Source organism: Magnolia sinica, chromosome 8 (assembly GCF_029962835.1).
Source record: "Magnolia sinica isolate HGM2019 chromosome 8, MsV1, whole genome shotgun sequence".
NCBI lineage: Eukaryota > Viridiplantae > Streptophyta > Magnoliopsida > Magnoliales > Magnoliaceae > Magnolia > Magnolia sinica.
Window position 1 is genome coordinate 23,691,465 of NC_080580.1, and position 22,987 is coordinate 23,714,451.

Genomic DNA, 22,987 nt, shown 5'->3' on the forward strand with positions numbered 1-22,987 from the left:
AATATATGAGTTTGCTGGACATATTTTGTCCTCATTTCAATGATATCGTTTAAGCATCGAGGACATCAACAACATAAATCGATTCTATCGAGAAGTGTATCGATAAAATCGACAAAGCAAGAAAACTTAGAGAATTTTTTGATTTTGAAAAAGTTTTCTTAACTTAAAAACCCTATGATATTCTAGTTTGTTTTAGGGTTTTATATACCTGATGTTTTGGGACATGGGATGTGAGGCTTAGATTTACCTGTGGCAAGCTTGCACAGATCCGGTTGAGACACATGCTTTGATTTGATTTTCCTATAAGGCTCTACAGTCTAGCTGACTCAACACTCACGCTAATTAACAAACCAGGGCACTTTCAAAAAGGTCCTAATGGGTTGTTTGTAAGACCTTTATAATAGATTACTAACAAAATACTAATATTAATATTAATTTTCATACTATTACTCTATCATAAACTATTTATTAGTATAATTATTTATTTCATTTTATTATTATTATTATTACTTTATCATGTTGTAGGTCCCACTCTGTAGGTTATTAGGATTACCCATCTTATGATTTTATAATATTTACATATTAATTTTATTATTATTATTGTTGTTGTTATTTATTATATATGCTTTAAGATGTGGGATCTTCTTTTTATGCATCATTTGGTTTCATTACTTAAGATTAGGATTGCCCAGCATACAAGTGGATCACTCCATTTGATCATCTTATAACCCGGTGGTTGGATTAGGAAAATTAAGTGTTGGAGTGATCGACGACACATTGTGGATTTTGTTGTTCGAACTCCTAAAATCAGGAAGAATGATTTGATGGTTAAGGTCGTGACTAAACAAGCTCCTAATCTAAACTAGTGATTGGTCTATCCGAGTGATTGAAGCCCTAGAGTAGGTGACTCTGAAGTTGTGATGGGCCATTTTGAGAATAAATTAAATGGATGGTTGATATGTGGATAGGGATTACTTTCAACAGTCTACAAGAGTCTTACTTCAGTACTAGGAGTCCATTACTAATCATAGTAATGTCTAGGAATGTCCAAGTGAGATTTACCATATTTTCCTTATTATTAAAATATCATTTAGCAAGGTTATCGTTAATATTCTTATTATGATAATTATTTTATTTTACATATTTATTTTACCTTGCACTGAGTGATTATGAATAATGAGTGTGTAATCTTAGAGGGTGCTCGTCACTGCGATAGCCATTGACGCTATCAAACCATAACAGTTGATGCAGGTGTAGAGCGAGCTGATGACTTTCATTGGGTCGCTAGAGCAGATCGGGTAGCCGAGGAGCTAGACGGGATCCCTATGGCCCATGTTGAGTTCCATCATTAGACGCTAGATTTCTATATTTGTTTAATGAACTTTGTATTTGGGATTGTATAAGTCCTGTATGGGCACTACATTGAAATTTTGTGATGATCAGAATGTTTTTAATCGATGCATGGCTTACTCTAGCTTCGTTGTTGTTAATTCTGATTAGTGATAAGCGGTTCAAATTTACACTGAATTTTATAGGCTAACAATTGGGTTTTTGGAGAATGAGTCATATACTTGGGTTCAAAAAACTGAGGCGTTACACCCACTTATTTCACTTTTAGGGATTTTTAACTAATTGGACATTAATTCACCCAAATATTTACAAGTGTTCTGATATACCAACTGCATAAATTCCACTTGGATTTAAATGCACCCATATACTTAGATTCACAATTTGGAGACTTCAACCCAGGACCAAGCCTATCATAATAGCTTTAGGGATTTTTGCCCAGGAATTAGCCCGACATCATAGCTTTAGGGACTTTCACCCAAAGACTGGCCCAATATGTAAGCAAGTATTTCAAAATATTGAATGCATCATTATTCCCATGTAATGCATATGTACATTTCACTACATGCCATGCCTAAATTATAGTGCTCATGTTATCACTGTATCATACATATATTTGCACCTTAACAAACGTAACGCAATAATCATAAAACATGGAAACTTAAGAAAATACATTAAATGTACAGAGACATACCTTGCGAATTTTTTCTTACAAAAGTCAACATGAGCTCAGAGATATAAATCCAAAGAACAAGACACGTTGGATTACCAAGCATATGTGAACCATCCAGGGAAGGCTTTATGACCAAATCGATCGTGTTCACATTCAACTGCACATCTCCTGGCTGAGGAATTATCAATGGTTACCATGACCTTATGGTCTCTGGTTGCAGCTCATCTTTCATAAGGCCACTTCTCTTCACTTTTTTGTTAGCTTGTTAGTACACCCCACTGTCAGTTCACACTTCACTGTTAGACACCCCCACTAGGGATTGATACCAAGAACACTTCTCTTCACTTGGCAGCTTGTTATCATTGCCAAAGTTGCTCTGAGTGCTAGTCATCCCTCAGATACGGTTGGAAACTTAGGGTGACTTACCCTCCTCTAGACCTCCTAAGTAGGGTGATGTTTGACCATTATTCGTTTCGATGATGGAACTGGCTAGGACTGGTCAAAATGAGGCTACTATGTTCTCTACAGTTGATAAAAGCCCGATCCTTCAATCTTTTATGAAAATAAGGGTCTGATTTGATGAGTCGAACCAAGTAACAACCTGGTTGGTTAGATCGCCATTGTGCATCGATTGCATAGATTTGGCCCGCAGTTGACGTGTGCTTCCACGCTTGTGGCTGTTCGCCAAGACGTGTAACATATCTTGTTAGATTGTCATGCCACAACCTGGCGATCACATGGACCAAGGTTGACTTTTTGTCACAGTCGAGTTAGTTGTTGAGGATTGACCTGGCCATGTTGACCGCCAAATTAGGTGGAAACGGATCAATATCGATCAACATTACTTCCTTATCCTTATCAGGGAATTTCAGTAATCCTTGGTTGATGTTATCCTGGATGATATTCTTGAAAACCACACAATTATTAGTAGAGTGAGAACGGGTTCCATGCCACTTGAAATATTCATTTTTCTTAAACTATGCAACCATGGGTATTTTCTGGTTAATGAGAACTTTAATGAAATTTGTGACCAACATGATATCAAAGATTTCGTTAGCCCGAGTAATATCAAATATGTATATTCTGTGAGTTTTCTGCGTAGTCGGCGTTATGGCCTTAGTTCTAACCAGTGATGAACACATAAATGGCTTTTTGGCCACTACCTCGGTCGCTGCCACCTCGTAGTAATGATCATAGCAATATGTCCTAACTGATAAGTTCTTTTGTATCACTCCTCCTTGAAGAAGGTTCTTCATTCCTACTGCCCACCGCCAAAGGGGCTCATTATTCCATCTCGATAATTTTTTTTGCAGAGCTGGTATTCCAAACAATCCTGGGTGAGTTTCACAAACTCAGCCTCAGTCGTAACTACTTCACATCGGCTTTTTGCTCTCTTGAACCTGGCGATATAGTTTTGATTGATTCATCAGACATATGTCGTAATCGTGCAAGATCAGCCATATAAATTTCTTTGTCCCTGTAGAAGAATTGGGTATGGAATTTCTCTTACATATATTGCCAAGTTTAGGCCCACACAGCTTCGACCTCATGGAAAGTTCCCATGAGGTCAACCTCATAGGCCTTACAAAGCACATCATAGTTCTTGTTGAGTGACATCAATTCACATCACATCTCATCACATGGACACAAATTTCTAGCGAATGCCTTTCAGAGGAAGTTATTGGCATCGGACGTGGGCCCACCATGATGCTTGTGAAAAATCTTCATTCATCCATTTTGTTAGATCATATTAAAGTATGAGACAAAAAATCAAGTACATTCAAAACTTAAGTGAGCCATACGACGTGAAAAAGTGAAAAAAGATCGACTACCATACAATTTTTTTGGGGCTCAATCATAATGTTTATATGTAATTCAAACCGTTCATAAAATATCTCAAATATTCATAAGATCATTTACTACCGGAATAAATTGAAAAAACAAAAATATTAGCCTATACAAAGTTTCCCCAACCAACGTATGTTTCATTTATGGGCATATAATATCTATATTTAAACCTAAGGGGGCATTTGGCGCATGAGACTATACGGGTTTAAATGGGAGCGGATTTCCTCATCCTGGGTTTCAAAAAGTGTTTTGTTTGGATGGACATCCAGGGCTAAGTTTGGAGTGACTTATCGAAAACCGCGCCCGGGCTAGGGATTCTCGCAATCCCGCATTGGATTTCATGATGGCGTCGGGTCACTTCCACATAATCCAATGGCTGGATTTGGGGAATAATACCAAATCCCATCGTGGACTTTCTGATCAAATCCCACTTAATGTAAGTCCGAATCCTTAGAGCAGACTTGTTGCTAAGGCTGATAGGAGTCTACAATCCAAGACATCTTTAGTCCTTAGATCTAAGATATCTTCCACACCATATATGGGAAGGAGAAGGATGCAGAGAATCGCACAACGACTTTGAAAGATGAGCTACATGTCCTAGAGAGGGGGTGAATAGGACAATACCAATTCCTTGTAATAAAATGTGGAAAATATATTCTCAATCACACAAAGTATTGAAACCTGGATTCCAATTAATGCGTAGGACAACCTTCACCTATTATTTTAGGCAGGACAACCTTATTTCATGACGTCATTGGAATCAATCTTTTAAAATAATTAAAGAGAGAGAATCAAATAAATCATTCGCCACAAATGCATAAGGAGTTATAGTGGTTCGATGTTTAAACCCACACCTATGCCACTCCCAAAATTATTACCCTCATAATTTTGTCTTTCCACTATATCAAGGTTTTCACAGGTTCACAATAATAACTTTTATAGTTCTTGTGATTTTCACGAGCTTACCACAATAAAATCCTTTTTTTATTTACATGGGCTTACCACAAATCAACCCACTTTTGTGATTTTCACAGGCTTACTATAAATCAACCCACTTTATGATTTTTATGGGCCTACCACAAACCAACCCAAATGAAATTTTTGGCTTATCACAACAAACCCAAATAAAACAAATAATAGCAGTAATTATCTTCATAAGACAGAGCGTCGCTTTAAAGATGTAGTCGAGACTTCGAGCAGGGATTTTCTTTCTTGAGAGTTGATGAATTGGTATATGCTCAACCAGAAAGAATATAGGGATCTAATGTTTCTCAAAGAATATAAACTCTAACTGTTGTAAATTCAATTCTCTATTTCTTAAGTAGAGTATAGATTACTCTCTAATTGCATTTAAAACTGAAAAGACAACCTTCGATATCCTAGAGGGGGGGGGGGCATAAGATAATTCTAAATATTTTGATATAATGCGAAATAAATAAACAGCTAATCTCAATTGCTTAGAGTATTAAAACCTTGATTCCAAATAGTTTGTCGGACAACCTTCACCTAAAAGATTTAGGCAGGACAACCTTATTTCATAACATCTTTGAGATTAATTTTTAAAACTTGCAAGATACAATCAAAACAAATAAAGCATTCACAATAAAGAGATGTTCAATCACAACCAATACACAAGGAGTTATAATGGTTTGATGCTTAAACCCACACCTACTCTACTCCCAAAATTACTACCCTCGTAATTCTAGCTATCACTATTTCAAGGTTTTCATAGGATCACCTTAACAACTTGATACATTTCTTGTGATTTTCATGGGCTATCACAACAAAACCCACTTTGTGATTTTCACGGGCTCACTACTATCTCATAAAAACCCAAATGAAATAAAAGTAAATGCACGCTACTTATCTTAAAATGCCGAATCAAAGATGTAACCGAAGCTTGATTGCAGCGATCTTCTTTCTTGGAAAGTTGTTGTAGCAGTATATGTTCAACCCGAAAGAATAAACGGATCTAATGTATTTTAAATGTAATAAAAGAAAACCCTAATGCTGAAAATTCAATTCTCTAAATCTCAAGTATAGTATGGACTACTCTATTAAAAATGATTAAAACTAACTTGAGAAAGAGAATAGAATAAGCTATAATCAAGATTAGAATTACCGCATAAACAGCTTAAGGAGGCCCTGACTTTCTCTCTATGCTTGAGAAGATTACTTACAAAATTTCATGCTTTAAATGAATGAGAAAAGGCTTCTATTTATAGCCAAAGGAATTGGAAATTCAGTCAGCCTGATTTTTGGTTCGGCTAGTTGGATTTCAAAGATTGCGGTCCAATGGCTATCAGATTCTGCGGGATAAGAAAATTAAATTTTCGGTTAGCCAAACACAAGGTTCGACTCACCCAATTTGCTTAGAATATAAAAAGTTACATTGATGGAAACTTGACCGAACAAAACTCGGGCTAGTCAATGGTTAAGTTTGGTTGGCCGAACTCAGAGTCGAGTTGGCTGAATTTGCCACGAAAAATTTAATTATTGTTGTAAACTTGCCCGAATTATGTTAGGTTAGCCGAATATAGTTAGGTTGGCCAAACCTGAAGTCGAAATAGCTTAACTTCGGTGTATTTTACATTATATACATTATTATTACGACCATAATTTAAGAACACCTAACATAAGGTCATTCTAAGGTTTATACCACCTGATGGTTGACATATACTAAGTGCTTTAGTCTTGAACCATGCAATGTCTTTAAGGCTTGAGATGTTGAGCTAATATTGAGATGTTGAGCCTTTCTCTAAGTGATCTTCATGAGTTGCCAAAGAATACTAGAGTGTGCTTGAAATCCATCCGGAACTATGAAATTTGACAGCACTAAGTGTGCTTTAAGTATAAGCACTTACAAAAACTAACTTGAGAAGGGGAATTAAATAAGCTAAAATAAAATGAGAATTACCACACATATAGCTTTGGAAGGACTAAGTTTCTCTCTGACTTGTAGGAGATTTTTCACTAATTTTCATTGTAGAAATGAATGAGAGAAGGTCCATATTTATACCAAAAAGATTTAGAATTTCATTGCTGGAAACTTGACCCGAGACACCTTCAGGGCGAACTTGCAACAAATTTTCTGTTAAGTTTGGAAACTTTACCGAATCTGAGGTCGGGTTAGCCGAAGTAAGTTGGGCTAACCAAACTTTAGTGAACTTACATTATAAATTAAGCATATTAAACATTTAAATGCCACCATTCAAAAGGACCTAACCTAAGGTCTTTATTAGGTCATTCAACCTAGTGGTTGGCATACACATTGATCTTTATCTTAAAACCATTCCAAGTCCTTAAGTCTTGAGCTGTTGAGCAGATCTTCACAAGGTGACATAGAGGACTGAAGTGTACTTGAAATCTAACACTGATTTTGTCTACGAAATTTGACAACTCCAAGTGTGCTTCAAATACAAGCACCTATAGGCTCTTTTCTTCTCCCTAGAGATGTGCATTATCGTTTTCTTTTTCTTTTTCTTCTCTATTTCCTCTTCTCAGACCCCATCTTCTGATGATTGTTCATGGACACTACAGTTCAAAGGTTTCCATAGGACAAGCACAACCCTGCGAGTAGCATCGACCGAAGTGATAACCGAGATATGTATATTTTGGTGAGCTAAGGTGTTCAAAACCCATGTGTGGTGCATGCAGATGAAGCATCATTTTAACCACCTGACAACATCTGATACTTGATTCTTCATATTTATCTTGATTTCTATGACCATGGGGAATGAAATTGCCCTATCTACAGGAATTGGTTGGTTCAATTTCTAATCTAATTTCTCCTGATTTTGGATGTGATATTCTAAATTCCTCATGACATGTTGTAGGGTTCATGAACCCTCTTGGTATATTGTCATCTCTTCTGAAATCTCGACATGAAACTGACCATTTCGGTGGGTTTGGCCAGTCCGATGACCACTCTAATTTCTCTTGATTTCGAAAGAGATAACATTTCCATTAGATTATTTTAGATCTCAACATAAAACTGACCTCCTTATTGACGAAAACATTATCTTAATGTTTTGTTAATACATGCAAGTGAAAAATGTATGAAGTTTATAATAGTTCCAGTATATGGTTAAACTTGATCTTCTGATGATTTCATATATGCTTAAATGATTTCCTCCCACCGTCTAATTTCTAAAAATGATTTTCTACCTACTTAATACAGATTTACGGGGGCGAGGAGCGCAGCAAGTCAGTCTAGAGGAGTGTCTTATAATCTGTCAAAGTTGTTTCCAATAAGCTAGTACAATCCATCGTTGTATCTTCTACCTTATGGATGGCCTTTAACTTTTCATTTATGTATTATGAGAGAAAGAATAATATGGGTGTTCTCAAGAAGATATGTGTAGAAATGAGATTTATGGCAAAAGAACTCCTTTATATACAATTAAAGGGGTTCATTAGAAAGTAGAGAGAACAACCATAGGACTACGAGCTAGCAGATGTACCTGTCATATTCATCATAATACAAATAGAATGAAGGCCTATGTAAATATCACCCTATTACACAACAGAAGGTGTATGTAACACCCTGAATCTTCAAGACCCGAGTATATGACTCGTTTCCTAAAAACCCGAGAGTTAACCTTAAAGGATGGTCAAATTCGAGTGTATATATTTTTTTCAACTATCAGAGTAAGCAGATGAGCATAGAATGGACAAGTAAGCATAAAGGAAAATTTTCAATTACATTTAGAATATACAAGAGGTTGCCCATAATGACTTATACAAACCAATGTCTCAACATTAACGATTACAAGATTTTCACACATAAGAAATAATAGAAAGCATATAAATGTAAGCCGCACGACCACGCAGTTCCTCATAGCAATATGGTCATGCATCCATGGCACCTGCACAGCTCCTCATCAAGTCTGAACATATACATCATCTGGACCACCTTTTTTACCTGTACAGTTGTATATTTGATGGATGAGTGGCCAGCTCAGTGTGAATTCTCCTCATGATTACACACTGCCACATTAGGTAAGCATAGTTAGAAAACAACAAGGCAATCAAAACAACACATGATGCAATCTTTTTAAATGCATGGATGCGTGAATGCATATCAACTTAGGGATGCACATCCAGTCGAACTTGGGCTCGTCACCCATGCAATCATCGACCTGGGAAAATCAATCCAGTCAGACAGGGATCGATAGTCGGTGGTCTGGGAGCGAGCGAAACGATACCCCAACAACTCTAGGGCATGTGTTACAGCATCCAGATTAGCCACCAGTCATCGCCAATATGCTATGAATGCATGATTAGACAAACCGTTATTAGTCCAGTTACAATCAGCCACTTTAAATACGCTCACGGTCACTGCGGGGAGCACATGGTCCAACGTAGGCCGACGACTCGGGTAGAGTGTCCCATTACCACCATCCCCGGCCCATGAGACTACCATCTTAGGATATTTAATGAAAAGCCATCAACTAGTGGCTAATCATATTACAGTATATGGGGCTTACCATCGCACGGTTGCATAGTATAAAACATCGAACCCATATAGGAAAAATATCAAAACAAAACCATATAGGGCAAGTATCAAAATATGCCACATAGGGCGAATATCAAAACCATACGATAAAAACCATCCTTAAAAACCATTAGACATAACAACCCTGGATGGTAGGCCCACATCAATGATCCATCTAGACCACCACTCAATAACTACTAGATCGAAGGTCCATATCAATCATCGTCAATCGAGTTACATCAATCGAGTTACATCCCAAGTATGGGTGTACATTTATAAGTGGAGGTTACCCACTGATGTACCAGTTTAAGTTCCATAAGTAATCCATAAATAATTCATGAACAAATATACAAGATGAACATTAAGCAGGCAATATATCAATTCAATTTCCACCAGCTAACACATGTGATTATAAGAGAGCGATATCAAATATAAATTTAAATAAAAACTATAACTTAAGCTAATGAGAAGATGGAAAGCTCAAGGGGAAGAATCATCACCTGACTAGTCGAATCGCCAAAGCCAATTAAGGCTGCTAGGAAGCGCATGCCCTTAAAATCAAGTCCTACCATAAATTAGGAACTCGTACAATTAGATCCAAGTTCTACCTACTACCTAGGGTTTAAGATCATAGCCTAGGGTTTTAATTACTTACCTTTAGGGTTTCGGTGTAGAGTTAGGTCTTCATCCTAGGGTTTAGTTTTAGTATTAGATTCCCGGTTTCAGTTATGGAATTAGAACTCTATTTTGTGTGGTCATTAATCATATTATCAAATGGAATAATAAATAAATAAAATTAATTAAATAAATTGGTTATTAAATGTAGGAACATTAACAATGGCCACTATTATATTAAATTTCCTACCAACAACCCACCACAAACAATAATACTAATAATTCCAAAATGATTATTAGTATTAACAATATCCCTAATATTAGTTAACGTGACATTAATGATCATTTTGATGAAAATGAGTAGTACGTTCTAACGTTAATAGTAATATCTTAAGAATGACAAGGTAAAATATTAATATTTTAATAATGATAACTTTTATATGTATTAACTAATATTCGTATGGATAATTTACTAACAGCTAGGATCATAACTTATGGTCCAGATTACATAGGTTTAGGCTAGGTTTTTAGGGTTTGAACCCTAGGTGGTGTGCACTTAATTTTAATGTAAATTTTAATAATTATATAATATTGTTAGCATTAGTGTTATAATATATATTAGCTAAAGTGATGCTAATAATCATTTTGGTGAAAATGCATAGTATGCCCTAACATTAATGGTAATGTCTAATAATGACAAAATAAGACACTAATATTTAATAATGATAGTTCTTATATGTAATAACTAACATCAATATAGATAGTTTATCAACTGTCATTCATTTATAATACTGATGATTCTAATAATGATGGAAATGGCAATAATGATAAATTTTAATCGAAAGAATTTCATTCAGGAAGGAGAAGGTAGACTCACCTTTGTCGACTCGGGTTGAGTCAACTCGACTAACCACCACTCGCTCTCCTTCACTTCCTTCTTCTCTCTTCTTCCACTCCCTCTTTCCCTCATGCAAGAAATCCAGCAAGAGTTTGGACAGTCCAAACCCAACTCGACTCGGCTAGATCCGGTTTCAGTCAAGTCAAACTCAACAGCCATGGTTTCTATCTCTCTCTCTCTACTCTTCTCTCCATTTCCTTCCTCTTCTTTCTTTTCCCCCTTTTTTTTCTTCCTCTGCTGGAACTCCAGCAACTACTGACTCAGACAGGGCCCACCAAATGCGTCCAAATGCATTGACTCAGCCCGCAACTCGGTCGGGTTAAGCTCAACCTGGCAGCCACTCCCTCTCTCGTCATTCTCTCTCATTTTCTTCTCCTTCCCTGCTGCCTTTTCCTTTCTTCTTTTCCTTCTAACTTACTACTGGAAACGTCCAATAGTGGACGCAAACCTGGCCTAGCTCAGACCGAACTCGGCCTAAGTCGCGTTCGCGACTCGGCCCAATGTGGTGCCGCATCACCACTCGAATCCTCTCCCTCATCCTTCTTCTCCCTCATTTCTTTCTCATTTCTTCTTTTTCTCTTTAACCTTTCACAGTAAGGTCGCTGGTCTGAACCAGACCGAACCCGGTTCAGCTCCCAACGAAGAAGATGATCCGTCATTAATGGCGGATCACCAACCAATGGATGTTTCTCCATTCTGCTTTTGCTGGACATCTGGTATTGGTCCACAGGAGCTTGTGGAGGTCAGAGAATGAAGCTTCAATGCAGTTTGGGTGGTGGGTTCGAGGGTAGAACGGAAATGGCCAGTTTCCTTTGTGTTGCCGCAAGAACAAGAGTTAGGGTGGTTTATCTCCTTTCTTGTAGGGATTCCAATGCCCTTAGGGTCGTTGGATGCGAATGAACAGCTGGGATTTAATCCCAGCATCCAGTTTCTAAAAATAGCTAAGAGGAGCAGTTTCAGCCGCAGGTTTTCTCCCCTGGTTTTGAGGAACTGACATCCTCAGTTGGATGGCTAAGATCCACCTTGAATGGGCGCCTGAGATTAAAGGAATCCTCCTCACTCAGATCGCTGAGCTGGAAAAGAGACAGCTTCCGTTCTTAGAATTTTTGTGTTTTTGGGCTCACTTGCAGCGAGGTTCGTGTGCATGTAAATGCGTGAAATACCATGAAACTAGGGGTTTTAGTCTAACTCCTGTCCTCTGTCAGATGGACGGTTCGGATCGTCCCAATGGGGCTAGATGGTGGGCCACCAATCCAAACGGACGGACGTCTACCTGTCCGCTGTGTAAACCGGAGAGAGAGAGAGAGAGAGAGAGAGAGAGAGAGAGAAATCTCTCAGTTCGAGAGAGGGCGTGGGTCAGTGCTGGTCGGCCTGTCTGGCACATCTGATGCACACCAGGTGCACTACACCATGGTGTACGTGCACAGCAACATAGGGCCCATAATGATGTTTACGATAAATTTACTCCATTCATTAGTCTCAAAGGCTCCACTAAGGGATCTTGGTCGTTGATCAGGCTGATCTTAGGTCTAGGTGAGCCATACGAGTCGATTCCTAGCTCTAACGGTGGATTCTCATCGATCTAATGGTCAGATTATTCTGAAATTGAATGTCAACAGCTAAAATAGTCCATGGAATTTACCAGACGATTGGGTCCACATGTTGTAGGGACATGATGGTGGAAACCACAGTCACTCCGGTTTCTAAATGTTACTTCACGTTGCTATTCAAAATAGGTGGGGTCCACCTGTGATGATCTTTCAAAGAATCCATGCCATTTACCACTTTTGTATCGCTATGTTAGGACATGGGGTCAAATATGAGACAATTTGGTTAGTCGAGTAAGTTGTACGGTGTGTCCGATAGCAACCAACACTCACCGTTAAACCCCATGCACGAGAGACGTAGCTTGCTGTGAAAAATTGAATGAATTGAGTTATTTTGTGTGAAGTCCACTTTACTACTTGTAGTTGTACAATCTCTTTGTTCATTGTGTTTAACATACCCTGTTAGGATTAAAGTCCAAAAATGGGGCAGATCTGTTGATCGGGTGGGCCATACTATCCGTTCAAGCATCAATGGTGGCATGTAGTGACATTCACTATTTACGAACTCACCATCCATTTCTCAACCGGCATCCAACGCCCGTTGTGTCGTCCGAATGTCTTAAAATTTGGCGAACATGCATCATTTTTTGTGCTCTTTCCTGTGATCCAGTTTGGGTCCCGATCTCTTAAGGATGGGTTCTTTTAATGGCTAATATATTTCAAAATTCTAAAATAATATTTGTACACCTCTAATCAACAAGTTACCGGGCAGTTTGGACTTAGAACCTAAGATCTTCATAATGATCGGTTTACCGTGATGTTCTTATGGCCCGTTTGGCAGATCTGAATATGACTGGGGGTTAGATAACTAGCTAAAAATAAGGAAACTTGATGGTTAGCACTCTTACTATGTATGTAGGTGGGTATACGGTCAGTTTCGTAAACTGATAATATGTAAAGCGGGTTTCAAGAGGATTAGGGGTAAAGCATGTGTATCGTCAGATTAGAGTGTCTTATTCACATGTGTAGGTTTCTCAGATTATAATTCTAATGGTGGGTTAAATATATTCATATGGTGTGAACAAGATGAACGGATCAGAATCTTGGTCTGATAAGTTTATGGACGGATGTAGGGATCAAGTAGCTAAATTAATGTGATCTAAGGGCTGAAATTTGATGTGTATGGTTAATTTATGATAATTAGGCCTGGTATAAAGTTTTACACGAAACGGATCATAAGAACCTTGTGAGTTGAAATTCAGGGTATAGGTTGATGGCATTTTCGTAATTATTGTTGATCTAAGAGTTTTGTGAAATCTAATGGTTCTAGATGATTATATGTCATTTTCTAAACAATTCTTACAAAAGGACTTATATTTAAATCATTATAAATAAAGACTTATTCACTGATTTAGTTAAAGGAAGGTACATGTATCAAACTAAATGAGCAATAGTCGGATGACTTGATTTATGGATGAATATCATTCATAATCGGTCAGATTCATGTCGGAGGATGGATGTAGGGTTAGGTTAACTAGACTGGTACCGTACGCGTATATATAATAGGTTAAATTTATGGTAACATTCGAGGACTTTCAATACTCAGGTATTGAAAAGTTCGGGGTGTTACAGTGTATCTCTATTTTCCGATAACTCTTTCATGGGTAAATGGAGTGTTTCAACCCAACAATATCTTCCTTCTAGGTTTAGTATTAGGGAATTCATGGTTTTAGAAGACTTTTACATGTTCAATGATCCAGATGTATTGTTTTTATTTCCAAGTCTGTTCCATGAACATTACATATCTATATCAGGTCAAATATAAATTCTCACATTGGGTTAATCTAGTGTATTATGGTGATCATGGAATGTTTTATATAAAGTAGCTATATGTAAAGTTGGGTATATGAGTTTTTTGTAATATTGCTTTCCTTATTAACCTTGTGGCTGGCTTAATGAACAGATCTTCAAATATTAAGAACCAAGTAGTTTTATTCATGCTTAAAGTTCGATAACTGTTTGGACTTGAGATGCATAAACCCTACAATGTATGGTAACAGGAAGCCATACCTCACTTGAGTGACTCAACAAGAAGAGTATATGATAGATCATCTTCGAGTTAGAACTCACTTCCCAAACATAACAGTGTCGCATGGGCCCACACTCACATGCCAACACAAGCAATCCAAAGTTCTCTCCCACCTAATTATCACATAAACATATATAGTTGGTGAGATATGTATGTAGTCGGTATATGGAGTTACTAACCATACCATTAAGCAAATAAGTCAGATGAAAGTATAACATTTTTGCTTATAACACAATTTGCCCAGTATTTGTGGAAAACTCAAATGCACATATACGGGGTCCATCTACTTCATTTGGTAGTTGTTATTACGAGATTATTTGCTTTTACTTTCCTTTTTTAATAAGGTGTGATAACTTTCAGAGGACGAAAATGAAGGAAAAATAGGTGTATAGATTTACATGAAAAAAACGTTCGCACCTTTCGAATTTTAAACCATATAGTTGTTATATGAAAATAGGGTTGTGTGGTTGATTATGTGCATGTGAGCGAACATGCAACTTTATCATACCCCAGACTCGGTAACCGGACTCACAAGGAACCCGTTGACCAGTTCTGACCGCAACAGCCTCCATAGTACCCCATTCTCGGCTCCTGAGGCAGGTTCCAATCCTAGGATCCTACAAGGAGGATTTCCATAATAGTAGTACAATTTCGATACGAGCATACCCAAGATCACAGCAAGCACATCTAAGAATAACTAAGGGCACACATCACAAAATCCACTAAGAATTTGAATTTTTTTTTACAAGTCTACATAAGGTCCAAAATGACATACATAAGATAATAGGAAAAGAGAGAAAGATCAGCAACACTGGATTCCTCAAGCTCAACTCTACTCCACGCTTTGCCGCTATGACTCCTGCCTAGAGTCTCCTGCACGCTTCAATCGTGCATAAGCTTATAGAAGCTTAGAGGTTGGTGAAAGTGTGTAATAATGGTGCACAAAAGAACAGGAAGAGGAACATGCTCAATGACAATATCACTAGCCTTACCGAGGCTTATCATGAACACGATGCAATGAGTACTGGGCGTCATACCAAGGTGATGCATGAAGGGGCTTATACAGTAGATGCGAATGTGATGCGAGTAATGTCAGTGCTCATATCCAATCCACATATCAAGTACATTTCCAATCATAAATAAATTACTGAGGTCCATTACACTGTTAGTTGACTGTCACTCTACAAACCCCGCACAGTCAAACGAGTGTAAGAGACCTCACTACCTGCCTGTGGATAGTCAATCACCAGCAAGGCCTAACGGTAGCGAACCCATTCATGAGCTGGTCAGACTCAGCCTAGCAATGCCTCCTTATATCAGGCGAGTAAGGCTACACCCCTATCCAACCGTCTCACGGCAGTGGGAGTCGCGGCCTAACGGTATAAGGCCCTCGTGCGCTCATATATTTCACCCGGTTATGGAGTTAAAGCAGATCCTTAGTACCATGGAAGTTTTAAAAATTTCACCCATGGGCATCCTATGCACCCGGTACGCTCAAGTATCATTTCCGGTGTCCACACATCCAGTCATCCACGAATATTCCTGTGAAGGTAAGGCCCTGATAAAGCAAGGGTGGTATCATCATGAAATGCGATACCAATACATGAGTCACACATACAGATCATGCACAAGCTTCAGGCACTCAACGTACACAAGGGGAGAAACTCCATCCCTTAATGACCACCGTACAATGCAATCAATTTACACAAATGATGCGTATGGGTCACAACGACGTAAGTGCACTACCGGCAAAATATGCATTCCTCCTTACCAAGGAGGGACAATGACAAGATATAGATATATATGTAGACAAGTACTCTAAGGAGAAACGAAGTTCTCTTAGTGGGGGTGTCACGCCCCAAACTCGAAATCGGGCTCACAAAATTCCTAATTGCCGAATCCAGTGCCGACAGCCTCCATAGTACCCCATTCTTGGCTCCCAGCGTCTATACGCCAGGTTCCTATCCTGGGATCCTACAAGGAGGATTTTTCAACATACATTTGTCTCATAAGAAGCATAACCATAAGTATACCCAAATCATAAAGGCAACATCATCATCACATATCCACTAATATAATCATTTGAGTACAGTGTTGAAAGGAAAATACATATATCGAAATCAAAGCTCCAGAAGTTAGCTACATGATCCAAGCTCCACCCTGCAACAACCTAACGCCACCTGCACGCATCTATCGTGCATAAGCTTATAGAAAGCTTAGTGGGTGGTGAAAGTGTGTGCACAAGGTAAGTGCCAAGTAAGCAATATCAGAGTAATCAAAGTAAGATGAAATACTGACAAGATCATGAATCATACGATATCAAAGTAAGCGGAAATATACTGGTACGTCCATGAGTGCTATCAACCGTACCAAGGCTACGCAATGCAAGGCATGAATGCTAATGGCCATATCAAGGCTATGCAATGCAAAACATAATAAGACAATAACAGATGCTGAGGATACAATGCAATATGCAAATCCTAACGAGCCACAAATACCATCAACCTCATCTAGGCCATACATCAAACTTACGCGTATCACGTGATCATGTGGGGATAACTCCATCTCACAAGGAGTCCCATAAACATCTCAGCCCAATGGCATCTGTTTTAATCAATCATCCATCACAACATACATATGAATGATGGGGGTCCACAGAAGGATGGCGGATCTAGTTCAAATATCAAGATAAGCTCACTGATTTAAAACGCGTTACAATAGTTAAGGAAAGAATCCAACTTATAGCCACCACAACATTGGACGACGCAACTGATGTAGGATAAAGTTCTGCCTTCACTGTGTGCACAGTAGCCTGCCAATCACTGGTAGCTCGTCCAGGCTCCTCAGGCCCCGCCCACATCAGTGTCCACCCACGTACACCCGCCCACATGTGATCACAATGATGGAGCGTCACAATATCCCCCATCGAGGGTAGATCCAAGTTTAAGTGCAATAAGTGGGCTTCCTTACCCTCTTTATCGGGCAATAAACTGGACTTTCCTATGGGCCCAATATATACACAAGGTGGCTCCAAGGTGTAAGTATCATGATGCTTTGCTGTCACATACTCATAATCGGTATCGATAACCGGTATTGATAACCGGCACTAATAATCAGCCTCGACAATCGAAATCAGCCGAACAAGGCCTAAGGGAAGGTCACAATGTGGAAATTAAATCATCATTGCCCAATAATGTGGCCATTTAACCAACATTGCTCCCAAGGCATGGTCCATACAATGGATTCATACACAACTTAATGGGCCATATATACATCGCACTAGGCCTCAACCATAGGCCTTGAATACATCACAATGGGCCTTGCCAAATGGGTCGGGAATACCTCACAATGGGCCTCATCATATGGGCCGAGAATACATCATAATGGGCCTTACCAAATGGGTTAAGAGTACATCATAATGGGCCTCATCATATGGGCTGAGAATACACCACAATGGGCCTTACCAAATGGGCCGAAAATATATCACAATGGGCCACGTCCCATGGGCCTCAAATAAATCACAATGGGCCTCTACCAATGAGCTCCAAATAGATCACAATGGGCCTCAACCCACGGGCCCTAGTATATCACAATGGGCCTCAACCTATGGGCCCCAAATACATTACATCGGGCCTCATCAAATGGGCCCTGAATACATCAAATGGGTCGTATCAACGGCCAAATCAAATGGGCTGATTCAAATGGGCCGAATCAAATGGGCTTCATGTATACCAATTGGGCCCACCCTTATGTATTTTTGAGATCTGACCTATTCATAAGGTTACAAAGACCTAGATTTAGAGAAAAAACAAATATCATATTGGTCCAAACTTGGTAGCCCAAGGGTTTTGATGGTGGACGTTCAAACCCATTATTTTCCGTAATGTGGTCCACCTGATCCTAGATCTGTCTTATTTTTAGCCTCAAGCCCTAAGACAAGCTTACCAAATGGTGGACGGTTTGGATGCAACACATGCATCATGGTGGGTCCCATAGGGATGGACAACATAAATAAATCTCATACCTCACAATGGGGGTCCACACCAATGAAAGGTGTGAATATAATACATACATCAGTGGGTCCCACGTGGGGCCAACCATAACATTTACCTGCCATCCAAGCTGTTAATAAGGTCACACAGACCCTGATGGAGAGGAAAAACAAATTTCAAAATGACCCACAACTTATGTGACAACCAAAGGGTTTCAATGTCAGACGCTCAATCCCCACTGCTTTTTGCCGTGTGGTCCACTGGTTTAGACGGCATTGATAAAACATATACATCAAGCGGGTGGGTCCCACCATCTAGTGGTGTGGACGGTGTGGATAAAGCACATACACCATGGTGGGGCCAGCAATGCATCACGGTGGGGCCGGTCCAGCAGCGCATAGCGCAGCAGCGCCTGCTACTTTGGACGTCAGCGGTGGCCTATAAATTTTTTTCTAATTTTTTTTTTGGGTTTTTCAGAGGTCTTTCTTAAGTAGGGCCTGCATCCAAAAAATCCAACCCAACCATTACATTCTATGGCTCAAGACAAACCAAACAAGCCCAATATGCGGTATGTTTTGGCGTGTAGAAAAATTAGAGTGGCCCTTAACGAATTTTAATGGTAAAAATCACCATTTTCTATGCTATGGCCCGCCATAACATCGGATTAACTTCATTTTTCGGCTCAACGCCTAAAATGAGCTGGGGAATAGAATGGACGGCGTGGATTAACTTCATACATTAAGGTGAGCCCTACATGAGTAGTCCACCCAAGTTTCTAAATCAAACTGATATTTTTTATTATTATTATTATTATTATTATATATTTGTGTTGGCCGTCAGTACACTGCACTGTCAATGCACACATCATTGCACGTCCACGTCCATCACCCATAGACACTGGACGGTTTGGGTAACACATATATAAGGTGGGCCCCACCTACAGATGGCTGCCTAGGTGGGCCACCAATGGTTGGATGGTGTGGATAAGATATACATCAAGTGGGGTACATCCGGGTGGGCCACACGGCCACATCATCACACAAAAAATGAAAGAGAGAGGGAGAGATAAAAAGAAGGAGACACGTGCGATGGAGGGACCCCGACACTATGGGCCCTCCCTTCCATGCATTCAATCATACATCAAGTGGGTCCCAATAGATGTGGGCCCACCAAAATCGAAATCAACAGTGGAGATTCCTTCTCCACCAAAATGAAAGGTCTAGATGATCTCTTTCAAACTTAGAAAGTAAACATCATGATGGGGTCCATGGAGAATGGCCCCATCATGGAATGATCATGAGAATCAAGGTGGGCCATCGACCACATCTAAGGTCCAAAGTGAGATCCATACCATCAATCGGTAGGACTCACTTGGCCCATCATAAAAACATGAAATCTAGGCCTATAGAAACACCCACCGTTCGATCTTCTTGGACTTCTTCTCCCATTGATGCATCCTAGAGCTCCATGGAATGCATTTCAACGATTGAGATGAAGCTTGGATGGTGGAGATGGGAGGTAGGAAGGTGGGCCACACTAATTCTCCTCTCTCTCATGGAAATGTTGGACATTGGAGTTGCTTAGGGAGAATGGGAGAGATGAGAGAGAGTGTGATGTAAGAGAAGTGATGGGAGAGAGGGATGGTGAATAATGGGTGATGTGTACTTGACATGTATGGGTGTGTAAGAGAGAAGGTGAGAGAGAGTTGACTTTGGGGTTACTTTTGTACTTGACATGAGGTGATTGATTGATTGATTGATGGGACATGTTATAGAGATTCTCTTGGGATTGCAAATGTACGATATTTTCTCGAACTGAACGCGGGCCCACATCTCCTGGGCAGAGTATCGGATCGGTGTGCAAGACGTGGCGTCGAAACCGCGGCGACGGTATGGTCGCAATGGTACAAGTCTCGGATTGAGCTGACTCAGATATATGGAATACGACTTAAGATCGCGTGCAACTGTTGTGCCTGCGTCGCAGGTCATCGGAATTCGACCGGGAGGACCGCGGGAGTTGATGAAACAGTAAGGGCTAGGATACGAGCCTTACAGGGGGCCCAACAGTTCGGGATGACCCACAAGCTAAGGAAGTCCTAAGGCCTCAAAAAGAAACGGGCCTAATAAGGTCCAAAGTGAGCCTTCAACCACCTATAAGGTCCTTATGGGCCTACCTTAGGGCCACCAAGTAGGACATCTAACCTCAACTAGGTCCCAAAAAGGTAGCCTGCTACGTATGTAAAGAAAAGTCCAAGGCCCAATCAATCCATGGCCTAGTGGGCCATACACTAAGCCCAATACATAGGCAACCTGGTGGGCCCTTAAGCAAGGTTAGGGCCCAACCATAAGGTTCATAGGTTCACTCATTGTGGTGGGCCTAATGGGCAGCCCATTATCCCAACATATGGAAAATTCTTATATTTAGCACAAGTAAGTTGGGCCTCACATCTTGGCCCAAGTATGAATTTATTATAGTGGGCAAGAAAGGGCCCAACTACTTGAGTATTTGGCCCATAAGACCCATCACAATGGCATGGTAGATATAGGACCCAAGGGTCCAACGGGCCTATCAAAAGTTCCAACCCAACCAAGGCTATAAGGCCTATTAATTAACTAGAAGACTAGCCTAAGAAGAATCCAATTGGAATTGGCCTTTAATCATGCACTAATTAAGCCCAGATATAAAATTAAAATGGTAAGATAACTGACTTAAATCCTCCTCAAATCTAGTGGGTGATACTGCCCCAAAACAACATTTATAGGCAACAATTATTAGGCTCATTGCCAAATTCCAGCCCACCCATTTTTTCTGGATTGGTTGGAATCCAACAACAAAAAAATTATTTTATAGTAGATGAAATTCCTGATGGCCCACATACATAACAGTGGGTCCCACCAGATGAGAGGGTGGGCATATAACTCATATATCAAGTGGGTTGTACCGTTGGAGTGCAGGCCCAGCAGCGGCCCGAGACGGGGATGCCTCATGTGTAGGCAGCCCTATGGGCCCGGGTATTTAGCCCAGAATCTCATCCAAATGGACTCCAATTGGAAACTACCAAAGGGGAAGATGATCAAGTCCCTTAAGGACCCCACATGGATAGATGATGGGATATATAATACGTCTAGGTGGGCCCACAAAGCAAGCTGGATGCCCCAGCCTGGGCGTCCCTGCTTGGTGGGCCACTCCAGGCTGCACCGCGGGCAGTACAAGGGACTGATGGCTCTAAAATTTTATAGGGTGATACTTCCATGGGTAGGACATAACTCCACAAAATTTTAAGATTTTAAATATCTATAAATATTTTAATTAATTTAAATAAAGCAGTCTATCCAGAAAATCGACTAACCTGGACGTCCCAACGTGGTGGGCCGGTCCAGCCCTTACCACGATGTGCACAGGGTTCCGTTGGCCCCAAAAATTGGTAGATGGTTCCTAACATGGGTGGACCATATCTCTACAAAATTTTAAGATTTTTAGACAACTATAGATATTTTAATTTATTTTAAAAAAATAATCTATCCTGAGATACTGCCTGATCTGGACACTACAATATAATGGGTCGGTCCAGCCACCACCATGGTGTGTACAAGTGTCCATTAGCCCCTAAATTTTTTAGGTGGGTCATACCATGGGTTGGTCACCTCTCTGCAAAATTTTAGAATTTTTAAAATAGTATAAATATTTTATTTAATTCACACAAATTATGGACAACAAGGTCCAGAAATAATTCCTGCTGAAACAATGTTGCTGCCCCTGACTTGTGCACCCCATTAGAGTGGGCCCAGATCTGCCAAAATTTAGGAAAATGTAGGGCCAACATCCCTATACAAGTATTCAAAAACAAGCTGATATTTATATTTTTACAATATGCAGAGTGGCTGGACAGTCCAGAAAATCTGGACTGACCAACCTTCTTAGCCCACCTTTTTGGGTGATCAATCAAGGGCGGATGGAGGTGGGATTCAACACACATTAAGGTGGGGTCCACACCTCCAAGAATCATCTATCAATGGGGGTGAAACATCCCTCTTATCAATCCACAATCTTAACCTAAAAACCATCCAGCAACTGTCCAGAAAATTTTTGGATAGCAACATATATATGAAATAAACTGAGCATGGGAACCAACATAAGGGGAATCACCCCATGAAATCAATGTTGTGGTCCACCTCAGTGGGCCCCACAAACATCTAGACCAATTCCCCTTCATAAAACCCATTGCATGCATCCGATATGGAGCAATTAGGGTGCCAACGTCCAAGGAATGGACAGCCATGGGCGTCCACCTTGCTTGGACAGTCTGGATACTCCAGGGCCCCCAAGTGGGCCACACATCATAAATGAAAGATAGAATAAGGAAAAAATGAAGGTTCGGCCACAGGAGAGGATCTCCACCACTATTGAGGCCCTCCCTTCATCACAACACATTCATGTTATCCATTAGATCATATACAATCTAAATCTAGCACATACATGGA